We start from the raw sequence: 23,382 nt of genomic DNA on the forward strand, positions 1-23,382 counted from the left end.
TGTGCATAGGGGGGCTCCCTCCTGTCAGCGTAGGAATCCTGCTCAATGATACATGTGCCTCGTTTTCTTAAGGCGTATTTCTGATCATGGTGGTACACCTGTTCCTAGGCTCCTCCCAGGGGCCCCTCACAGTGAGCAGTCACCTGGCCTGCAAGGTGCTTTCATCTTTCTGAAGGCTGGATGCTGACTCTGGGTTAGCTAATTGCTGGTCTGTGGACTCCAGCTTTTCTCATTTTGCCCACAGTGAAGAAGGAACCCTCTCGCAGTGGTTCTCAACCTTCCTAATGCCGCGACCCTTTAATACAGTTCCTCAAGTTGTGGTGACCCCCAGCCATAAAATTATTTTCGTTGCTACTTCATAACTGTAATTTTGCTACTGTTATGAATCATAATGTAAGTATCTGATATGCAGGATGTATTTTCATTGTTGGCGACCCACAGGTTGAGAACCGCTGCAAGCCAGTCCGTCCTTATATGAAGGCCTGTTTTCTTGCCTTTCAGCGTTTTTGGAGGTGGGTATATGCAAAGCACCACTTTTCACTGGACTTGAGTTCTTATCTGGCTCCCATCCCAGTTTATAGACGGCAACATGGAGGCAGATTCGCACCACCTCCTGAGCAAATCAGGGATATAGGGGAAGTCTGCCAGAGGCGACAAGACTTTATATCATTCCCTATCAGAACTCTGCCGTGCCCATGATTTTCAACTTGACTGGCTAAATATACATAAACATCTGTTGAAGGCTACCCTGTCTCCTCAGCTCGCTTAAAAGTCACTGGATACACTTGAACACTGCATTTAGGAAGTAGATGATTTTATTATCGCTAATACCACAAAGTAGAATGCACAACACTTGAAAAATTATAAAAGCTGTGGTTGCTGTTTTCTTGGGAGGAAATCCTCCATTTCTCAACCCTCCGTTATTACAAAATGAGTTTGGATCATTAGAGGGAATCAAGAATTATTTTCCATCCCCAGAGAGAATGTCTCTTCAAAGGAATTTGTTCTTTGTCAGTTTGTTACACAAATGGCCTCTAACCCTGCTTTGTAGGGTTTGAAAGATCCCTTTGTGTAATGTGGAAGGCAGCCGTGGCTGCTTCCCTATTATTCTATCTGATGGCTCTATTCATGTGCATTTAACTTGCATTTGGTAGGTAAAAATGGAATACACTGTTTCTAATTTATTTTAGGGACAAATAAGTTAGCGAGTCTCTAATAACGGTCTTGATACCACCGTAGGTGAGCATGTCTCTGATTAAAATAATACACAATGTCTATGAGACAATTTCATATCCAAGCAAAACACCTACTATTTGGTGTCAACTGAGCCCCATGCCTTGCCTCTCATCTGTGGTAGCTAATCAATTACAAAGTGAATTGAATCCTTAAATATTGCGGAAATACTTTGCTGCTGAAAGCTTTCCAATCTGTAGAACATATTAGCCCTTGATATTTCAGAAACCTAGCCACCTTATTAACCTGCAATAGACATGGTAATTTTTACTCACAGAGGAGAAAAATGGAATCCTCTCAACTTAATATATCAATGAACACATGAACAAACAAATAGGAAATTGAAAAGACTGACTCAGAATACAATAGCCTTACACACAGTGTATGAATCCTATGTGGATGTTGATGATTTGATTTACTTTCCATATCAAAAGCAATATCTTTCCTAAGGCAATGTTAGACTAGTTTTTAATGATAGTGGGCTGAGTTATGAAAATGACTTTAAAATAAATTTAATGATTTTTTACCTTAGGTTCTGTTACATGAAAACCTACATGAAACCAGATGAATGTTAGTTAAATACTCTGTATTAGAGGTTGGTTGGACCTAAAAGTGATAATGTCTTAATTGCCAATATTGCTGTCTTGAATATAGTAGTGAAAACTTTGAAAGACCAGCATTTCAGGATTAATGTGTTAAATTAACAACTCACAGCTTCGTGCACTCCGTTGTCATGAATCAAGTTGAAGAGAGGGGAAGTTTATATTCAGGGATACCTCTTACATTTTCTAGGATTTCTTGGGCCTTGTTAATTTAAATCTTACTCTCAATACATGCATGTAGCCAAGATAATTACTAGAAGGCAAGATCAAAGCCAGCACATTATAGTCCTATTCCATTTTCTGCCGATGTGAGTGATCGCCTCTCCTTTGATGTTGTATGCTTCTACAGGGAAAGTGCAGAGGATAAAAATACTACACCATGTAATCTGGCATTTATCCCATGAGAGCAGAATTCCAAATTGTGACACATGTCAAGAAGTTAAAAAAAATAACTTAAAAGAGTCCTATGCTTTATAAAGTGACACACTCTGCATTTAAACACCGTCAAACATCATTTTCCATTACAAATTAAGTCCCTGATATAAAATTCAAAGAATTTTTGTAACTTTAGTAGAAGAAAATAGTTACCATATTTACAAGCAATTACATTAAACATGTGTCTGAGCCTTTATCCCTCCTAATGAGGGTCGTTGAGAGGAAGCAGACACAGAGCGTGCACACACACACATATTTGTGTTCGTACATCCATTCAAGGACCCCGCGTCAGTCCGTGTGTTCTCTACACATATGTCCAGCTGGTTTCAGTTTGCTATGAATCTTCTATCACCTTAAGCCATGAGGTGGAGCAACTGGCAGATTGCTGGACTACTTCTTGTAGATTAGAGACAAAGAGTTCTTGGTCTATAATATTATTTTTAACAAATATTTTCCCTTATGATCTGTCTCTGGAAATGTTCTTTTGAATACTAAATGGTGTTAGTCTGATCTTTACTGTACCTGATAGTATCCTTTCCTGTCCTAGTTTATCTTTTAGAAATAGATTAAGTGTGTGTGTGTGTGTGTGTGTGTGTGTGTGTGTGTGTGTGTGTTTAGTTTGCTTACATGTACATGAACCTAGAGATTGAAGTATTATTTCTAAATTACCTTTCCTGGTAAATTAAATTCAGTTCTTGCCCTTCTGAAGGGAGATATCATTTTTCCAATCCTTCCTAAGTTCCTAGTTGATTCTCGTTCATTCCCTTTTTGATGTGGAGTCCTCCAAGGTATGGTGAGCAGACATAAATGTTTTGTCAGAAAAATGAAAAATTGTTTAGGCCTCATGGCTGTCACCTTTAAAACAGAAAGCACAATATTGAGAAAATTGGTTTGATGGAATAAGACTTAGCCCACACACTTCACTTCAAGTCGAAATCAAAACTATTTTTATTTTGAAAAATAATGGCTTTCCTTTTTCTCGGAAACCAAATTTTCAAGGATGTCTGATTCCAGAATGATTGCAAGGTGTGGTCATGAACACTACACAAAAATGTGTATTTCAGACTTAACATCTCCCAAGTCTAACTTCCTACTCCCCCCTTGAGAGTTGTTTTTGTCTCGGTTTTCCATGCCCATAATAGCACATCCGTCCATTCTTCCAATTGCTCTAAAGTACCTGGACCAAGCTAGACTTTCTTTATCGTCAGGCACACACCATTTGCAAACCATCAGTGTACTTTGTCCAGTACCTGACAGCATCTGGAGGTCAACATCACTATCTCTTATCTGGACAACTGCATTATCTATCTCCTAACTAGTTGCTCTGCAGTCAGAGCAGTCCTATTGCAATAAAAGAAAAGTAGGTAACTTCAATGTAACTTCCATGTGTCATCTTAGGACTTCCCATCTCACTTAGAGTAAAATGTGATGTCCTTAGTTTGGCTTAAAAGATTCTCTTGATTTGGTCCCATCCCACATCTCAGATTCTTTTCCTCCCATTTCCCTACCTCGCTCTTTCCTACATCCTCCCGTTTGGATCTATATTCTGATGTCATCCTTTACCAAGGTTGCTTTTCCTCACCTCACTAACTACAGTACCGCCTGCCTCACCGCATAACTCTATGTCCTCATATTTTTCCCCCCACAGTAGCTCTAATTTTCAAATGATGTACTCTCTAGTTTGTGTTTATATCCGCCTTTCCCTGCTATGGGGTAAGTGCCGTAGGACAGTGGCTTTTACTTTCTCTGTTATTGAATCCTGAATGCCTAAGCTGTGTTTGGTATTATCAGCAAATATTAGGAGATTACATTAATGAGTTGGTAAAATAATTTTGACAATTATCCCAAACACGCTAGCTATTATTTCTATAGAGATGAACCAAAGTACAGTAAGAATGATAAATTTTATACAGAGAGGAATCTACTAAGTTGGATAAGCAAAGAAATGGCATATTATGATTATAGTAACAAAATAATATTTTAAGTGTTAACAAAAGCTATTTAAATTGGTTAAAATTGATCTAAACTACTCAGGCTTATATATCTCTATTTGTCCTCAAGCATATTCTTGCTCTATTATTCCACCGTCACTTTAATTTCGGCACCATTAAAAATGTTTTTTCCTATATATTATGCTTTAAACTTAAATTATAATGTTCTTTGCTTAGTACATTTACTGTGACTGTGTGGTGAGGAAGAGCCTCAATTTTCTTTTTTCTTATTATTACTAGAATGTGTGTGTTTTTCTTTCACAGGGTTGACAGCTGCCCACACTAAAGGCTGTATTTCCCAGTCTTTGTTGTAAGTAGATGTGGCCACACAACTACGTTCCAGTCAGTGGAAGTATTGTTTCTGTCACTCGTGTCTGAAAGGAATGTATAGGCCATTTGTGGAGCAGACTACTAAATATAACTAAAATTTGTTTTCTTCTCTTTTTATATAATAAATTTGTTGCTGGGAGGTGGATGCCCAGGCCGACTCTGCCGTGTCCATCCTCAATCACTCTTAAATGTAGCCGTGTAATGACATTCTTGCCACTGAAGGATGAGTAGAGTTGATGGATGTGTGTCATTTCTAGGTCTGGGACTTAAAACATTGCATGCATGTTCTACTTTGCCCCCTTCCTGTGAACTGAAAGGTGGACATGCCTATGTCCCAGGTTCCACAGTACAAACCCAGACCAGGAATGATGAAGAAAAAGGTGAAAGGAGTCCGCCCCTTACTGACCTCTCAAGCGTAGAGCAGCAGCTTACTCCACCTGGAGCGTTGCGTGTAAGGAAAACAAAAGTCTTTGCTTCTTCATCACATATTTGGGATATGTAATAGCCTTTGACCCTAAATAAGGCACATTTCCTTACCCTTCAACCTTCCTTCTGGTTAGAATGTGAACTTGCAATGTTGGAGCTTGAGCAGCCATCTTGGACGATGAGGTAAAACAAATGACATAAGGGGCCAAGAGTACTTTAAATCTTGAAACACATAAGAGCCCTGAGCTTCATATCCCCAGACTTGATGTGAACGGGTGAAAAAACAGTGGCTTTATTTTATCCACTTTTATTTTGGGTTTCTACCACTTGAACTGATTCTAATGACAATTAATAAACCATGTTGTACTTCCTACTAACTGAATTACAGATGTTCCTTGACTTAGGATGGGGTTACATCCCAATCAACCCATTATAAGTTGAAAGTATTATAAATCCGAAATGCATTTAGTGTGCCTAACATCATAGCTAGCCTAGTCTACCTTAAACCTGCTCACAACACATACATCTCAAGAGTAATTGCCTTCCTTTTCTCACCAAAAGCAGGAGATGCAGCTGCGCATTTTGTAGACATGATGGGATGTGAAAACACAATGTCCAAAAAGTGCTGGCCACACAGTACACTGTAGAATGCTGTTGTTCACCCTTGAGACCACATGACTGCTTGCTACCTCCACCCAGCATCATGGGAGTATTATGCGGCATATTCTAGCTGTGAAAAGATCAACATTCAAAATTCAAATCGCGGTTTCTACTGAATGAGTATCATGTTCCCACCATTGTGAAGTCAAAAATCATAAGTTGGAGAACCTCTGAATTTACGTTCTATCAATTATTTTAGAGTCGTTTCAGAAGCAATTGTGCTGTGGCCATGAAGGCTGCCCCCCGTCTGGACCTCAGCACACTATTTATTGCTCAAGAGCATGGCCCTTCCATAGGCCATCCTTCCTCATGAGTTATGATGTCACATGTAAGAGGGAGTGGGTATTGTTGAAAACCTGAGATACAGGAGTTTTCATTACCAAGTTTCCATTTGTCTTGCTGGAAGAGTTGCCTATCTCTTTCCTGGGATATCCCTAGAAGATGAATTTGTTGCAGTAAGATAAAGGAAACTTCTTTGAAAACCACAGCCACAAACTGAGGCCAGTTTTAAAGTGTATTTCCCACATGTGATTGGAGCAAGTACAGTTAGATTTTAGTTTTCAGAGACAATTCTTGCTATTATTTTTTAATAGAATCTGGTGTAATATCTCTGAAACAGAGTTTCAGATTCCAAAATCCCCACCCTCTCATCCGACTCTAACTTTATGTGGTATCCCTCTGGAGATAAGGAACCAGAATTGTCTCTGAACTCACTTTCTGTAGTCTTGGGCCAAGATTTGGATTTTTCATATGGTTGGGGGATAGCCTTACAACCCTTCTCATTTTAGAACAAGTTTCTATTACCATAATCAAGAAATAATAAAAATTATAAATTGATACACTGATATATATCTGGAAGAACCCTTCTCTTGTTTTATTTAGCTATCAAAAGAAAGATTTGGGTCTGTTTACAAAATAGTAGGCAATTAATAATTGACTGTACTTTGAAAATTATAGTGACAGATAAGTGATGGACTAAAATAATTTCAGTCCAGTGTGGATGAATATAACTCATATTTTGTGCTACACTACAGTTTCTGAAACATTTTAACAGCAATTATTGCACTTGGTTTTCACTGCATTTCTATGAAGCAGAGTGAGCAGGTGTTAGCATATGACATATTTTTTATATGTGTAACCTAAAGCTCCTATAACTTGAGCGACTAGATAGCTAGCACTCAGCAAAGGTAAGTTTCCTGTTCCAGGGCCTGTCATCTTTCTACTGGCATAGAGAGTATAAATTAACAACTGAAAATCTCTCTCTGGAAGTTTGCATTCCTGTCTAACTTTGCACATATGGAAAGATGGTACCAATGATACAAAAATAGAATATATGAGTGCCAGCTCAGTAAGACTTCTGCTTGCTTCACTGGAGTTTTGGTCAGCAGAGGGAGCATACTTCAAGCTCAAGACATGAAAGACATTAATTAAATATTTCAGTAGAGTTAGGTTTTCCTGATATGGCTTCTTCTAATGCAAATTTTGCTTTTACTTTCAAGAGCCAGAAGGTAAACCTATACTGGAAAATATTACTCAAAATTATCATCATTATAACAATTACTATCTATTATATTTTAAGTGAAAAGAGAATGCCTTTTTATATGTATTTATACAACTGGAAATTTAGTATTTCCTCTTTTAATATACTTTTATTGATTCTAGAGAGGAAGGGATAGGGAGTGAGAGATAGAAACATCAATGGTGAGAGAGAATCATTGATCGGCTGCCTTCTGCACACCCCACACTGGGGATTGAGCCTGCAGCCCAGGCATGTGCCTTGAATGGGAATCAAACTGTGACCTTCTGGTTCATAGATTTGATTCCACTGAGCCACACTGGCTGGGCTAGGGGCACCTGTTTATCTAACACCATTAGAATGGTGGATACCATTCTGTCCTGTGCACCTATGATAATGTTCATGGAGAAGAATATCTTTTCTTTTGAAAACTCTGGGGAAATCATCCTGATACTTCAGAATCTGTGTGTGGCCTGCTGCCTGAATATTTTAATCAAAGTGCCTATTCTGTATTATCAAGCAAAAATGCTTTTTTGTTGTTGTTGTTTAATAAAATCTAATTTTTCCAACAAATCTGCTTAATTGGAAGTCTTGGCATCTTCTGTAGACAGTTCCTTTAATGATTACTCCCATGCCCCTTAAGCAGTTATTTCTTAAAGGGGGAACTCATCTGATGCAAATGCCTTGAATACTATTCAGGAATTTAAGAGGAAAATTGGGAAGTTTGAAAAGGGATTGTTGAAGCAGCTCGGAAATCACTGCAAATGTATGAAAATGTGTACTTCTCCTCTTTCCCTGAGCAAACTGCACAGAAACCTACATAAATGGTGCATAAAGCTTTCATGACTTAGGCCCTAGGCTACATATTTAAGTGGTCCCTACTGTATTCACATATAAACAGTGGCTTCGTGTTTGAGGAATAGCAATAATAGCAAAACAACCATAACATTATTAGCATGATTTTATTTGTATTTTTATGGCTCTTTGACTAGTTTGACAACTACCTACTGGCTTTTTAAGGAAATGCCTAAAAATGCCAGTTGTATATACTTTATGTCGAAGAAGATAGACAGCTTTCCTTTCACTCAGGGGAGCATCCATAGGGAAGCTTCCCAGACAAAAATTTAGGGCTCTGGAGTTACCGGGAACATTCCATATACAGGCTTCCTTGTTATCAATTAATTCAACTGACTTCTTCATCAATTTTTCCCCCCTTCAGTCTTGATGGTTTTATGACCTAGACCCAGGCAATACCCTTAGGCGGTCCATGTGATAATTGACACATTTTCTAACACGGTATAGTGATGCCCAAGTCACTGCTTTCAGGCCCTGACTTGAGCTGATTGGAGTCTGCAGCAGGGGGCCTTCGTCTTCATACATCAGAATACCCTGACAGCTCTCCCAGGCAGGGCCCAGGCGACTCGCTCCCCCAGGAAAATTGATGCAAACGCCTCCAGAACATTGTAATGGTTGCTAGGCATCACAACGGTGACATCTTTATGATAAACACAGTATGCAGAAGAAGGTCTAATAAAAGAATAACAAATTATTACATCCAGAGGGCAATTTTACAAGATTAACGGGTGTAATAAATTACTTCTAGAGTCAGAATACCAGGTTACCTTTTAAGGTATTTCACAGTGGAGACAAAATGAACTGGCCTATAAAACCCAGAGAATGTAGGAGAGGATAACAAACTGCTTCTTCACATTTCTGAAAGATAGCCATAGTACTTGCCTTATAGGATGGTGAGTTTGGCAAGTAATTATTGTAAAATAGGATTATGCATGAAATTCAAGCTAAGGTGTTTATTATTTTTTTTCATATTGCTATTGTACATTCAGTAACATTGCAGTATACATACTACCAACTTCATCAAAAGCTTGTAGCATTTTATTTTTAAAACAATTTCAATACATAGAATATTATATAGCAAATGCCAGGACTCGAATATACTTCATAATAGTTACCAGAAGTTTTATTGTTTCTATAAAAGGCAATGAATTTCTTTACTTGATGATTTTGATCAGGTGTTCAAAAAATTAAAAGTAAAATATGTCTCCATTTCCCTATTTAATTTAATTTTTTAAATCAATGCTTCCTTATTTATTCTTGCCTGTATTTATATTACGAAAGTGATAGAATAATTATGTTGCTTAAACAGTGGAGACATGCTATTTATGATAAATAGAATTATTATTTTAATTATTAAAAGAATAGTAGTTATTCAGATATTTCCAGTGGCGAGTCTAGTCTTTTCTAAGAAAATTAAAAGAAATGATAAAGGGAATGGAGGAAGGGTAAGAGAGAAAGAAAGAGATGGAGAAGAGAGAAGAAAGATGGAAGGAAGCGAGGGAGGGAGGCTGAGAGTGTGGAAGGCAGGAAGTCAGGCAACCCCTGAATCTCTCCAAGTCTTACCCCCTTCCCAAATGTCCTGATACCTGCAGTTGAAAAGTTGAATTTCTATTAGAATATTTTTAAATAGATGCTTTAACTTTTGACTCATTGGATATAAATAATGTAGTCAGTCTTTGTGGGTGGATATTTTGAGCCATTTGTTGCTGTTATGGGGAGGCAATTGAATTCAAGCTTGACCAAAGGAAGTGTTGCAGTAAAAAAAAAAAAATACATTTCAACATCTTGTATTAATTTTATTGTAGTTCATGAATGCTTGAGATCAGGGTTCTACTGGTTTTATCTTCTTCCTGTCACCATCCACCCTCAGAATGCTCTCCACTGTGGCTGTCATATAGTGGTGATTTGTAAGTGGGTGAGTGAATAAAGGGTGTAGTGTGCCAGGACCAACCCACCTCACATGCCTGAAAGGATGGTCTTCACCTGATCAGAATAATCCATATTCCTTTGATTGATCTTGAAAGCTAATTAAGGTGATTTTGCTGACAGGACAGTGCTTATAGGCGGAGGAGGGGAATGGGTTAGTTAGTACTGATAATTACTGGATATAGATTGGAGAAAGAGTTGGGGAGTAAATAATAAGGAAGGCATGATGTTCCTTAGAAAGAATTGATTGTTATCCTTCTTATTGGGAGATATACAAGGAGAAAATGAAAACTCAAGGAACTTGAATGCTTAGTGAACATTAAATGTATAGATAGCTATCTGTGGGAACCATTACTCATTTAAAAAATATTTTTATTGATTTTAAAGAAGAAGGGAGAAGGAGAGAGAGATAGAAACATCAATGATGAGAGAGAATCATTGATCGGCTTCCTTCTGCACGCATCTATTGGTGATCGAGCCAGAAATCCAGGCATGTGCCATGACTGGGTAGCCAACCATGACCTCCTGGTTCATAGGTTGATGCTCAACCACTGAGTCATACCAGTGGGGCTATTTTTTTCTTTTTAATATAAATTGCTTTTTAAATTATTCTGTAGAGAATGCTTTTTTATGCATTCTATAGTATTCTTTCTTTCTTTATGTAGATCCAAGTTTCTGACCTATATCAGAATAATCCCATGTGTCTGGTTTCCTCATCTGTGAAAATGGGAACAATAATAGTTAATCTCAGAGATGTTGTAAAGATTAAGAGTTTTGGCACATTTATTGCACTTAAAACAGTGTTGGATACATCTTAAACTCTAAACAGTGTCTCAAGAAAATTGTTCTTTATGAGAGCTGTCATCCTGACTTTAAATTTGGTTTGTGTAACATTGACTTCAAATCTGGGGTCATCTAAGCTTTCCTAGAAATATTTTAGCTAATAAAGGTATTTACAATTTTCTATAAGAACTGAAAAAAAGTGTGCTTACTCATATTGGATACACTGATAGCTATATGGTTTTCTTTTATTGGTGTTATTGCAGTTGTTATTGTTATACCAATTCAATTAAAAGAAAAGGTTGATTACCTCTGAGTCTGTAGGCACTAATTAGCACAAATTAGTAAAAAATACTATTTCATCATTATGTAATAAATATTCATTTGGTAGATGAAAAATTCAAAGAATGTATGTGTAAGGGAAAAGTAGCAGGAGTTCTAAAAAAAAGGCAGGGTGAACTATTAGGTTATGTTTCTATAAATAAGTAGTAGACATTTCTGAAGAAGGAGGTTTTAGGTTTCTATAACTCTATTCCCTAGGTTGCATGCCTAATATGTGCTGAAGATTAGCTCATTTTCAGTGTTCTTTATAATGTTTTGCACTTGGCTTGGAGTAAAGAAAATATTCCACTAGCACCTGAGCCAAAAAAATGTCTTTTCAGCTCTTATTTCAGTAAAACATTCTGTGCACTTTACAGTAATTAAATATAGCCATAATCCATGGATCAGTGGAAAAGATCACCAGTTTTTCCACTGGATAGTAACTCTACCATTACATGCAATGATTTTGATGTTAATATGTCATATTTAAAGAGTCCTCTATCTGAGAAGCTCAAAGTATTTTATGAACATTATGCCGATTAATCCTACATGACAAGTGTTACTATTCCCAGTATACAGATGAAGACACAACAGTGAGGTGGCTGTGCCAGCAAATGACTTTGTTCTATGTCTTTGGAGAAAGAAATGTGTATCCTATCCAAGACTTTTCTATTATGAATGCCTTGGAGACTAATTTTTTCGGAGGACTGCAGAAAAGGCATAGGTCAGGGACAGTTTTTGAAGTTCTTGAAGCTAAGTTCTGCTTGAGAAGCTGAAGCAACATCCTTGAATTTGTTACCTAAGCATTCTTACTATTCTGAATTAGCAACAGGTTTGAGACACAAACGATTGTTCAGAAATTTTGCTTTATTAAATGAGGGCATCTTTCTTAGAGATCTTGCTGCCTAAACTTCAGGGAATGGGCCCAGGTATCTCCCTCTGCTCTTTGGATGGGAATTGAGTGCAATGCTGGGACAGCGCACCTTGTGACCTCTTTGTTTCCATCCATCCTTAGCCTTTCACCTGACCTCTGATCTCCAGTTTAGTTTAGTTCCATCAATGTTTGGGTTTTATAAATGTTGACCTTTTATTAGATTTTTGATCTGTAGTCTTTTTCTTGACCTTTGCTCTTATGTAGTTTAGATCTTCTAAATAAAGCTAAGAAGATGGAACTCATTCTCCAAGAATCATTGAGTAAATAAAGAAATGCCATGTGTAGAGCAAAGAAGAGTCCAGGACAAACTCCAAATAGTCTAAAGACAGCTGAAATTCATCAACACTTTCAATGTTGTACAAAAAGTAAAAACCTGAAAGCAATCCTTTTCTGTAAAATTCTGATGAATACTCCAGTTCATATCATATTAAATGATAAGAATATCGTAATTCTTAATATCAGAATTAACATCAGTGCTCATGTGTACAAATAAATGCCAAACCTATGAAAAGAGCATTCTATATAAACTTTTTTATTTAAAATTGGTAAATTTAAGTTTTAGCATCTTAATGGTAACTTAATTAATTAATGAATTTAATAATTGTTAGACATTAGTTCATTTTAAACCTATAGGTTAGTCATGACATTACGCATTTGAAAATTATACTTTCATATAATTAAATCATGGCAGCCACCTTGCCTCAGTGATTATAAGACACTGTCAGTCCATTGTAAGATTTTAGAACTTTAAAAAATGTAAAATGGTGCATCTTAAAATTGGTAAAATATGGTAATCACTATCATATTAATTCTATCTCCAAATATCTCTTGATATATCTTTCTCCTTTAATTCCCACTTCCCTTGTCTGAGTTTCTTTACTTCTTATCTGCATACCCTATATAATAAAAGGTTAATATGCAAATCAACCGAATGGCAGGACGACCAGTAGCTATAATGTGCAATGACCACCAGGGGGCAGATGCTCAATGCAGGAGCTGCCCCCTGGTGGTCAGTGTGCTCCCACAGGCGGGGCGCTGCTCAGCCAGAAGCCAGGCTCACGGCTGGTGAGCACAGCAGCGGTGGTGGGAGCTTCCCCTGCCTCCGTGGCAGTGCTAAAGATGTCCCACTGACGGTTTAGGCAAGCTCCCCCACCGGGGAGCTGTCCTAAGCCATCAGTTGTACATCCCCTGAGGGCTCCCGGACTGTGAGAGGGTGCAGGCTGGGCTGAGGGACCCTCCCTTCCCCCACTGAGTGCACGAATTTTGGGCACCGGGCCTCTAGTTATCCATAACTTTCTAACTTATCACCTTTCCTTTAGCTTCCATTCTCTCTGGTCCAACCTTTGCAATGTTGGCTGAATAATGATCTAACCAACTGTTTATATTACATTGCTGTTTCTAATGCTGAAATGATTCTACTTCTTGACATTGAAAACTTGATCTTCATAATTTAAATTCTGCATATCTCACTTCCAACTTCATAATTTCCTTAACTAGTCTCAGATTTTCTGACCTTCTTAAAGGTTAGCCACTTATAGTATTACTTACTGGTTAGAGATTTTTTTTCAAGACTGTACAAGCTTATCATTGTTTCATAATACTCAGCACATTCCATGCCTTTTTACATACCTATTTGATTTGTATTTATAAAAGTAACACTTTCTCATTGAAACCCCCTGAATGGCTGCCTGTCTTAAACATTTCTAATGTGTGTTACCCTTTGGACAAAGAGTTTAACAAATTCCAGATCATTTACTCAGTACATGTTGAACCTTAATTAAATTTCACATTCACATTCAAAGACATAATAATATACATATATTCTGAAAATGATTCTAAAATCAATTAAAGTAATAACTGGATCTGCTTTTTCTCATTCTATTTTGTACATCTAGGATATAAATTAGGAGCACTAAACAGAGTTTTAATGAACCACAATGAAAATAAATTGAATTCATACTTAGCATTTTAATTTGAGCTTTTCGTATAGCTTAAGCTTGTATATATGTAGAGAAATATAGATTCAGACATAGATGTAAGTACGTGTGTGTTTAAAGTTTAGTGTACACACAAAACATTCATTTTTGGCACTTATTTTATAATGATGACAGAAATTTTTTTAAAAATCAAAAGGAATCTAATTAAGGAAGAAATAGATTTCTAGTAAAATAAATATTTTATATAAAAACTATTTTACTGTAGATAACTGAGAAACAAGTTACAGAGAAGCTTTATTTGAAGATAATTTGTTGTTTATATTTTTTTAAAGTTGCATAAGAAAAGTAGTTATTATAATTTTTAAAACCTCTTTATTGAAACACTCTTGTTTCCTAGTCCCAGAGTCACTAAATTACTGGAGTGGAAACACAGATTTTAGAAAGTGGGTCATTACTTTTTTATAGAATTATGAAGAAGTATTTGATTTGTATCCTGTAAAAAAATAAATATTTTATGTCAGGATTTCACTTTACAAATTTGGCCTTTTTATGAGCAGTCTATATGGACAGGTGCCTGTTTTTATACATTTACTCAACTAAACTTTTTTTCTAGTTAAGCCAGTTCATGGATATACCATACTATTTCTCTTATTTTGCTTGTTATGTACAAGGGTGGGCAAAGTAAGTTTACAGTTGTCAGTACATGAAACACAGAGTTTATTCTAGTATTATTATTTATTAATTATTGTACTATTTATTTGGAAGGAGAGATAGTACAGTCCATAACTGCTCAATCTAAGAATGCCTACAAGACAACCCTTAACAAAGCTCAGTATCTCAGGATGTGACTATATTTGGAGACATAGGTAAAAGAAGGTCATCAAGCCGGACCCTAATCCAATGTGACTGGTGACCTCATAAGAAGAGGACACTGGGACAGACATACGCACAAATGAAAGATGAAGGAGAAAATAGGCATCTATAAGCCAAGCAGAGAGACCGTGAACAGCTCTGCTGGCACCCTGAGCTCAGACTGCTAGCCTCCAGAATAGTGAGAAGCACAAATCTAACTAAACTGGTCATCCTAGGTGGTCTTCAGAGTTCATCTCAAATGTTGTTTTTCTAAGAATGTTTTATTAACATTCACACCTCTGTCCTATTATTTATCTCATGGAATTGATAGTTTACTTGGTTCTATTCATATTTACCAAAATATATTTGATAGACGAGTCCATGTCCATTCAGCTTTGTATGCTCACTAATTTATATTAGCATTAACCTAATGGAAAGACAAATATTTTTTTTCTATAATGAAATAATACATTTCTGGACATGAAAGGAGCATAGTGTTGAGAAAAGTGTGAAATCTCTAAAATAGGTGAAAAGATTGCAGGTGATCCTTTCAATGCAATATTCAATGTTGACAAGTAGGTCCTTGGAACTATCTTATTCTATATGGTTCTGTTCCTGTCATTGTTTTTACCTTGTTTATTTTGTAGTTTTTAGAGATAGATGTTAACTTATATAGGGATGATGTTTATACAAATAGTTCCTGTTTATAAAGATGCTAGTGAGTTTTTTTCTGGCAACAATGCAGAATCCATCCTCTCTTCCTTAAGAAATGATTCCAAACACTATAATTTATTGCCCTTTGGATATTAAGAGTTATGCATCTATTTGTAGACTAATTTCAGTTTTCCTAATTGTGTGTGTCTTTGGATTTGTTTTGCACTTGCTTTAACATCTTGCTGATTCCTTCACTTATTAATGAGTTAAATTTTTGATGTTTATTTTATATTTTTGTAAATTATACATTTGCTCTTTTAACACAATTCTTTAGCAATAATATATTGACAAAAATTATCTCTATGAAATATGATAGTTCATCCAACTGAATCTTAAATATAAATTTACTTTCTATTTGCCAATTTTCTAGCTTATAAAAATATAAAAAGGCTGAACTTGTACTTTTTCACTAAACAACAAACAATAAGAGACAATCTGCTATTATATTGTTTTTCCTTCCTTCCTTCCTTCCATTTACCTTTCTTGTTTTTTAAAAATTATGCTAACTTTATTTGAAAGAGACATTTGTATTATCTGACCATCACGGGGCCACTAGCACTTTCTTTGTTTACTTTTATTCTTTATGGTTTTCTTTATATATCAATAAAGTCATTTGAGTGAGGCACTTTCTTTAATTCATTTTTTCTATCCTGCTATTTGTGTACTGTTATCCTGAAATCTGCTTGTTTGAGGGTATTTTAATATACTTTTATTATATTTTGATTGGAATACATTTGGCCCAATTAGAAATGTGAAATCAGAATGGGTGACGACAATGCTCAACCTTCACTTCAAATGATCTTACAGTCCTTTCAAGAAGAGGTCAAAGAAATAAGCCATAACTCCTTAGCCTGGGGCTCTGAGTGATTTCCCTGCCATATTGGACATGCTTAGGATAGAAAAGGCTATTAATTTCACAAAAGATCTCTTTTTGGTTAATATTTACAAGCAATTTTTATTTCATGCTCAATAATTTATATCAGCATTAACCTAATGGAAATATAAATATTTTTTCTCTAATGAAAGAATACATTTATGAGCATGAAAGGGACATAGTGTTGTGTACAGCTGGTCTGAATCTTTTTTGTTTTCTGTTTTACAGAAACAGTTTTAATGATATCTCAAGTAATTATATAAAAAGATCCTTTTGGGGAGAGAATAAAAATACTCCACATGTTTTATTTATGGAGAGTGATATGCCTGTTATTTGGGGTATATAATTAACTCCACTAATAAGCAACACATCTACATATTATTATTTGGTGAACCAACATTCTTTTTAAAAAGTAATGTTTTATTAAATGTTTTTTTCCCTTTAATATATTATTCTTCTCAGTGCTTAAATGCTGGATAACAATGCAGATTCCATCCTCTCTTCCTTAAGAAATGATTCCAAACACTACAATTTATTGCCCTTTGGATATTAAGAGTTATTCTCTGTCATTTCCCTGCCTCATGACTTTAAAAAGTTGAATCATTCTGGATCTTGGTTTTCACACTGCAATATTGTGAAGACTAAATGAATGAACATGCAAAACAGCTTTGGACATGCAATTAAGATAAAATCATGTTAGTCCCACCTTTCTTATTGAAAGTACCTTTCAACAAACTCTGCCTTGCCTCTTCTCTTCTTTTTATTATTACCACAACTTAAACCATTCTGATATCTATCTTGGCCTCTCTGCCCATTTATTCAACTTACTCAACAGTTGTGTCTGGCAGCCAGTCCTACAGCGAGCCAAATGCTGCTTTATACTCAGCACACACAATAGTTATTCTTCCAATTAATTTTCCCTATGGTTAAAATATTGTTTTAAAACCTAGAATTTACTTTGTTACATAATGAATTTAATGCCTTCTATGTCTTCACAGTGCCCACCAGTTGAGACGTGAATTCCTTAACCAGGCACAGGAAGACTCAGATCTGCCCCTGGTCTGCCTGAAGGACCTGGTCTACAGCTCACTGTCACAGCCTCAGGTTTCCTCCCCAGACCTCCAGCACTATGTCCTCTAGTCTCACATGTCCCCTCACGTACCTCATCTTCTAGGGACCTTGTTTTTTCTGCTCAGCATTTTCGCTATTTTTTTTGTGTTTCTTATATTGGAAATATCTGAGATTTCACTCTTGAACTGGAAAATATCTACTTGGTCTTCACATTTTACTAGTTCTTTTTAGTGTTCTCTGACTTCCACTTTTTACTGGGTGTGATTACTTATTTTAGATATGTGTTCCCAGAACAATTTAGGCCAAACTCTCATAGTATATTTTCTGCCCTTGTAAAACTTAACAGTCTGGAGAAGCAGCCCTGAACCCACACTCCATGCTGGCAGCCAGCTCCCAAAGAGAAACAGCAGCTGAAGGCACAGAATTTACATGAAAAATCACCAATAATTAATCTATTTCTCCTCTCCTGGGTGTTTATTTACCTGAAAATAGCAGTGAGCCAAATGCTGCTTTATACTCAGCACATACAATAGTTATTCTTCCAATTAATTTTTGGTGAGTGAATAAATGTTTGGCCCTACTCCTAAAGCTCGCTCAGTTGTCTGTATCTATAGAAAAAAAAATGGAGTTTAGTAGGCACTCAGAAATGCTTGCATGGACCTCAAAAGAGGCAGGGCTTGAAACAATCCATTAGGGATCAATTTATAAGTCTGCTATTATTTGGTATTTTGTCAAGTAATGACCATATTTGAAATAATCTAGATGTGGCATACATAGGTGAAATACAAATAGCCAATAATAGAAAAATAACGAAGAAGGGAACTTCAGAGTAAAAGGAGCTAGTGAAAGAAAGAGGCCATTTAAATGACCCCAAGATTCTAGCATTTTAGACGCTGAGGGAGATTTCAAAAGAAGACATGGTCAATAGTATGAAAGACTTGGTAAATGATAGAGGATTTTGAGGATCCGGAAGACCTGTGCTTGATGAAGGTAGGAATTCCTGGAGAAAAAAGTGGCCCTTGTAAGAGAAAGAAGGGATCATGCGTGTCGCCAACATTGAGAGGAAACAGGAAAAGGTGTAGAGGTGGGAGGAGAGCCCAGAGAGTCAGTATGAATTTTGGAAAGGAGGAGAAGGACCAGAAGCGTGCAAGGTCAGGTGAAGTGAAGAGAGTGTTTGGGAGGGAGCTTGGGCGCCATGCTGGTACCCTGTTTATTATTGATGTGGCAGGAAATGGGTCATCTGCTAAGTGCGCTAGCATCAGGACAAGCTGGGACTTGCAACAGCTTGTGGTGGAAAAGGGAAGGGGCAGTGGGCGGGATCTAGGTTTGGGGCTGATGATTGTTGGGGAGATGCCAGGGTTTAAATGTTTCCCTACCTCATTTAAAAGACGATCTGATTTACAGCAGTGCCGTTCTCACCAAGTACTGTGTCAGTGTGTACTGCAGTTTTGTTTCTAATTTTCTTCTTCTTTTTAACCTAATCATTGTCTTTTAATAAAAAACAAAACTAAAAAGCCTTTATTTCTGAAGTGCCACAGCCTTTGCCCCTGAAAATCTCCCTGCTCTGCAGAATTATGTAAGGCTTTAGTCAAGCATCTGCTTTTTATTAATGTTTGTTTATTTATGTCCTTCTTTATTATTTTATAAACAGTAGCACAGATAACAAAATTATGGATGGTTATTTTTGTTGGAAGAGTTTTAAACAGTGCTCAGCAAGAATAAAAATATTTGCTGTCAGGAAAAGTTTCAAAGTCTCCTCTTTTGAGAAAAGACTGGTTAATTTTCCTTTACTCGTGCAGAAAAGATGCTTTCTCACATTTTTTAAGTATAAGTGATGCAGCAGAGGTTTCTGAGGGCTTTCTGAACATTAGACAGTGCAGATTTGATGGTAGCACAGCGAAGATAACACGTCTGTGCTGAAATCTAGAAGGGCACAGACTCTAATGTGGCGGTGCTTATATCTATCTGATGATGTTTGAAGGAGATTTGACTTTAGGTGGCAAACACATAACGCAATACACAGATGATGTATCATAAAATTGTACACTTGAAGCCTATATATATTTTTAAATTAATGTCACCCCCCAATAAATTTAATAAAAAGTAATTAAAACATAAAGTTATGAAGGTTGATAGGGATAGATTGGGGATTAAAGATAAAATGTAATTGCCTAGCCAGCGTGGCTCAGTGGTTGTGTGTCTACTTACTGTATCAACCAGGAGTTCCCAGTTCAATTCCTGGTCAGGGCATATGCTTGGGTTTCGGGCTCCATCCCCAGGATGGAGCATGCAATAGGTAGCCAATCAGTGATTCTCTCTTATCATTGATGTTTCTATCTCTTCTTTTCTCTTCCTCTCCGAAATCAATACAAATATATTTTTAAAAAGATAAAAAGTAATTACAGTACTCAGGATTTTCAACATATATACATGGCATTAAAATTTTTTCAACTGAGTAAATTTCAAAGATCTTATTGGCTTTATTCAACAATTCATGAGTGAATAATCTGATATAGCAGATAGAAAGGAGTTCTGAGTTGCCATACAAAAGGAAAGACCTGCACAGGCAGAAGAGATCGGGAATGAGGAAGTATCCTGGACAAATCAGATTAGTGATGGCAAGGTCACTGTCCTTTAGGGGATGCTAGAGGTCTCTCAGGCAGATAGATGGCCTAACTGGTGCTGATCAGGTGATTCCGGGTAGACTGGTTTAAGCTTCATTTCTCTGGGAGCCCAAACTGTGATTAAGCCTAAGTTTGGTGATGTGGGACTTAGCATAAATGACTCTATCTTGAACCCGTCGTCTTGATTTTAACAGGATACATTCTTTTTCCTACTCCCATCATTTCTAATATTTCCTGGTCATCAGCTGTATACCTGTTCCTTTCATGAACTGGAATAGATGATCTGATTGATGAGATCAGGAGAGGAATTAGAATCTGTGACCAGCTCTCTGCTCCCACTTTTTCCCAGGAACTCATTCACATATTAAGTTTTTACAGGTGAGACCATCACATAATCTGACTGTTATTCTCTGATGGGGACTAGATGAGCTCATCAATCTAACTTGGAGGTTCAGGATTAAAAAAACCATTGTTTAGCATTTTTCAGTAATAGAGGTGAAATTTTGCTATCGTCCACTGTTATGTATGTCTTTAAAACTTAGGGAAGGTTTGTTGTCAATTGAGGATTGAGAAGATCCATCACCGTCCTTCACCAGAAAATGCCCTGATGCTAAAGTGGGCAGAACTTAACAAAGACCTCCATCCACACTGTCCTTTCACAGTACTTTGCTCCTAACTCTGCTGTGTAATTTATCTCATTGGTAAAATGGTTAATTAATTTATTTATTTATGATTTACCTCTATGCCCAGTTCCTAGTTCAGTGAGTGGCATAGCATAGGTACTTCAGAGTTATTTGTGGAATGAATCAATGAATGGAATTCAAAATATTTTTTAAAATTTTCAAGTTTATTCCCCTTCCTATACCTTTACTTTAAAAATAACAAAATGTGAAGCCTGACATCTGACTAAAAATTATAGCCCTAAGCATTGGGAGTTCGTCTAAATATTTATCACATTATGGAGAACAAAATATTCAATATTTTAAGACTGATTTGTTATTTTACAAGTATTAGTTGTGAGTATGGATTTTAAAAAGGGCATTTTAATTAGATATAGTGATTATGAAGTACCAGAGATAGAAAATCATGTTATTAATCTCAAAGGGGGGATGATGTGGAAATCAGAGGCAGTATAATATAGATCATAGGAAAACTATTACCATTATTATTATTGAAAATAAATGCTATGACCAGATGTCATGAGATATTTTATAGTTTAGAAGTTTATTCAGACTTTGATCTAATGATTAACCATGGAAATTATGGATAAAGTGAAATTGGAACTAAAACTACAAAACCTTATATTGATTTAATAGACAAACAGATCCAGAGCGTTATGTCCCTGAGCTTGAAACCACATAGTCTAAAACCTTCATGGAACTAGCTGGCTTTCCAATGAAAGCTGCACACTTGTGAACACAGGGTTTTGAGTGATTTGAACCCACATTTTTAAAAAGAAACCTGGGTGTCACATAGTTAGGATGAGAAACTCAATTTGAAAATTATTAGAGTAGTAAGACTGAAAAAAATTTTTGTTATTCAAATATGAAGGCATAATTTATATGTCACCTTGAGGCTAATGCATATGTTAGACAGTTGATCAATTAGTTAGAATTACATTTCAGGGTACACACAATACTAAAATACAACCTTTCCTAAAAGCAAGGTAGGATATTAGAAGGCTACAATTAATATAGAATTATTGAATAACTCTATATCCCAATAATTCAAAAGTTATTGAAATCAGTAAGTCTCTTTGTACATATATTTTTCAGTGCAAAAATATACTATTTAATGTGTTCATTCACAATTCACATGACTAGTTATTTGTTCTTGATGACTTGATGTCATTTTAATAAGCCTAATGTTGAATAAGAAAACTGAAAAACAGGTGTATGTGCCAAACCCATTACAATAGAGGCCTTTGTTTAAGTGTGGCATTGTCTAGGTGGACTTGGCTTAATTAATATCATGACAAGGTCAACAACTCTGCATGTGCATTTTATTATCTCTTCATATAATGTATACAATTTTTATAAATAATAAAAACACAAAATGGTTCAACTGTGCTTCTGGGTTCTTCCAAATATATATATATATTTTCATTTTGGGGGAAAAGTGTGACTATAATCAAGTATCCTTATACAGAACAATGCCAAAGAATATTCTTGTAGACAATTGGCCTAGTGCTTATTTTCCCCAAATATTTCAAGCAGCTATTATAACTCATATTGTCAGATTCGAGTGAAAGACTGGACATTTCAAAACCAACTTAAGACCTGGTTAATTTGTTGAATTAATTCATAAAATATAAAATTCATGCTAAAACAAATGAGTAAAAGTGAATAAGCATTAAGAACTGTGGCAGAGGGTCTATGTTTACTTCCTACATTCATGGACTCATGGCAAATCCATGCTTTCATTTTTTACACTATTACATAGTCATAGCAAAGAATGTAGGAGCATATTAATAAAATTACTTACTTTTAAAATTTTTATTGATTTTGGAGATGAAGGGGGGAGAGGGAGAGAGGGAGAGAGAGAAATATCAAAGATTAGAGAGAATCATTGATTGCTTGCCTCCTGCACACCCCACACTGAGTCCTGGACATGTGCCCTGACCTGGATTTGAACCGTGACCTTCTGGTTCATAGGTTGACACTCAACCACTGAGCCACACCAGCTGGGATAAAATACATTCTTGCAAACCTCTTTGGGCAGCTAGCTGAATTTGAGGACAGTTGCAGCGGTTCTCAACCTGTGGGTCGCCAATAATGAAAATACATCCTGCATATCAGATATTTACATTACAATTCATAACATTAGCAAAATTACAGTTATGAAGTAGCAACAAAAATAATTTTGTGGTTGGGGGTCACCACAACATGAGGAACTGTATTAAAGGGTCGCGGCATTAGGAAGGTTGAGAACCACTGGATTTGAGAAATGCTGTTATTGAGTCCTAGACAGTAAACATTAGATTGGTCACAACATAGACATTTCATAGTACACTTTGTTTTCTTTAATGAAAACATTCACTATTCCTTTCTTTTTCTTAGAAATTTAATTTTTTCCAAAAGTGGACTAAATAGTTCAAGATTAAAAAAGTATGTCAAGGCTTCAAAATTCCAAACTATTAATTATTTTTCAAAGTTATAATTGTATGAAACATAGTAAAAATCTGTCACCAGTGTATTTACACCAGTGATGGCGAATCTATGACACACGTGTCAGAGGTGACACATGAACTCATTTTTTTGGTTGACTTTTCTTTGTTAAATGGCATTTAAATATATAAAAT

This window comes from Myotis daubentonii, chromosome 17 (genome assembly GCF_963259705.1).
Source record: "Myotis daubentonii chromosome 17, mMyoDau2.1, whole genome shotgun sequence".
Taxonomy (NCBI): Eukaryota; Metazoa; Chordata; class Mammalia; order Chiroptera; family Vespertilionidae; genus Myotis; species Myotis daubentonii.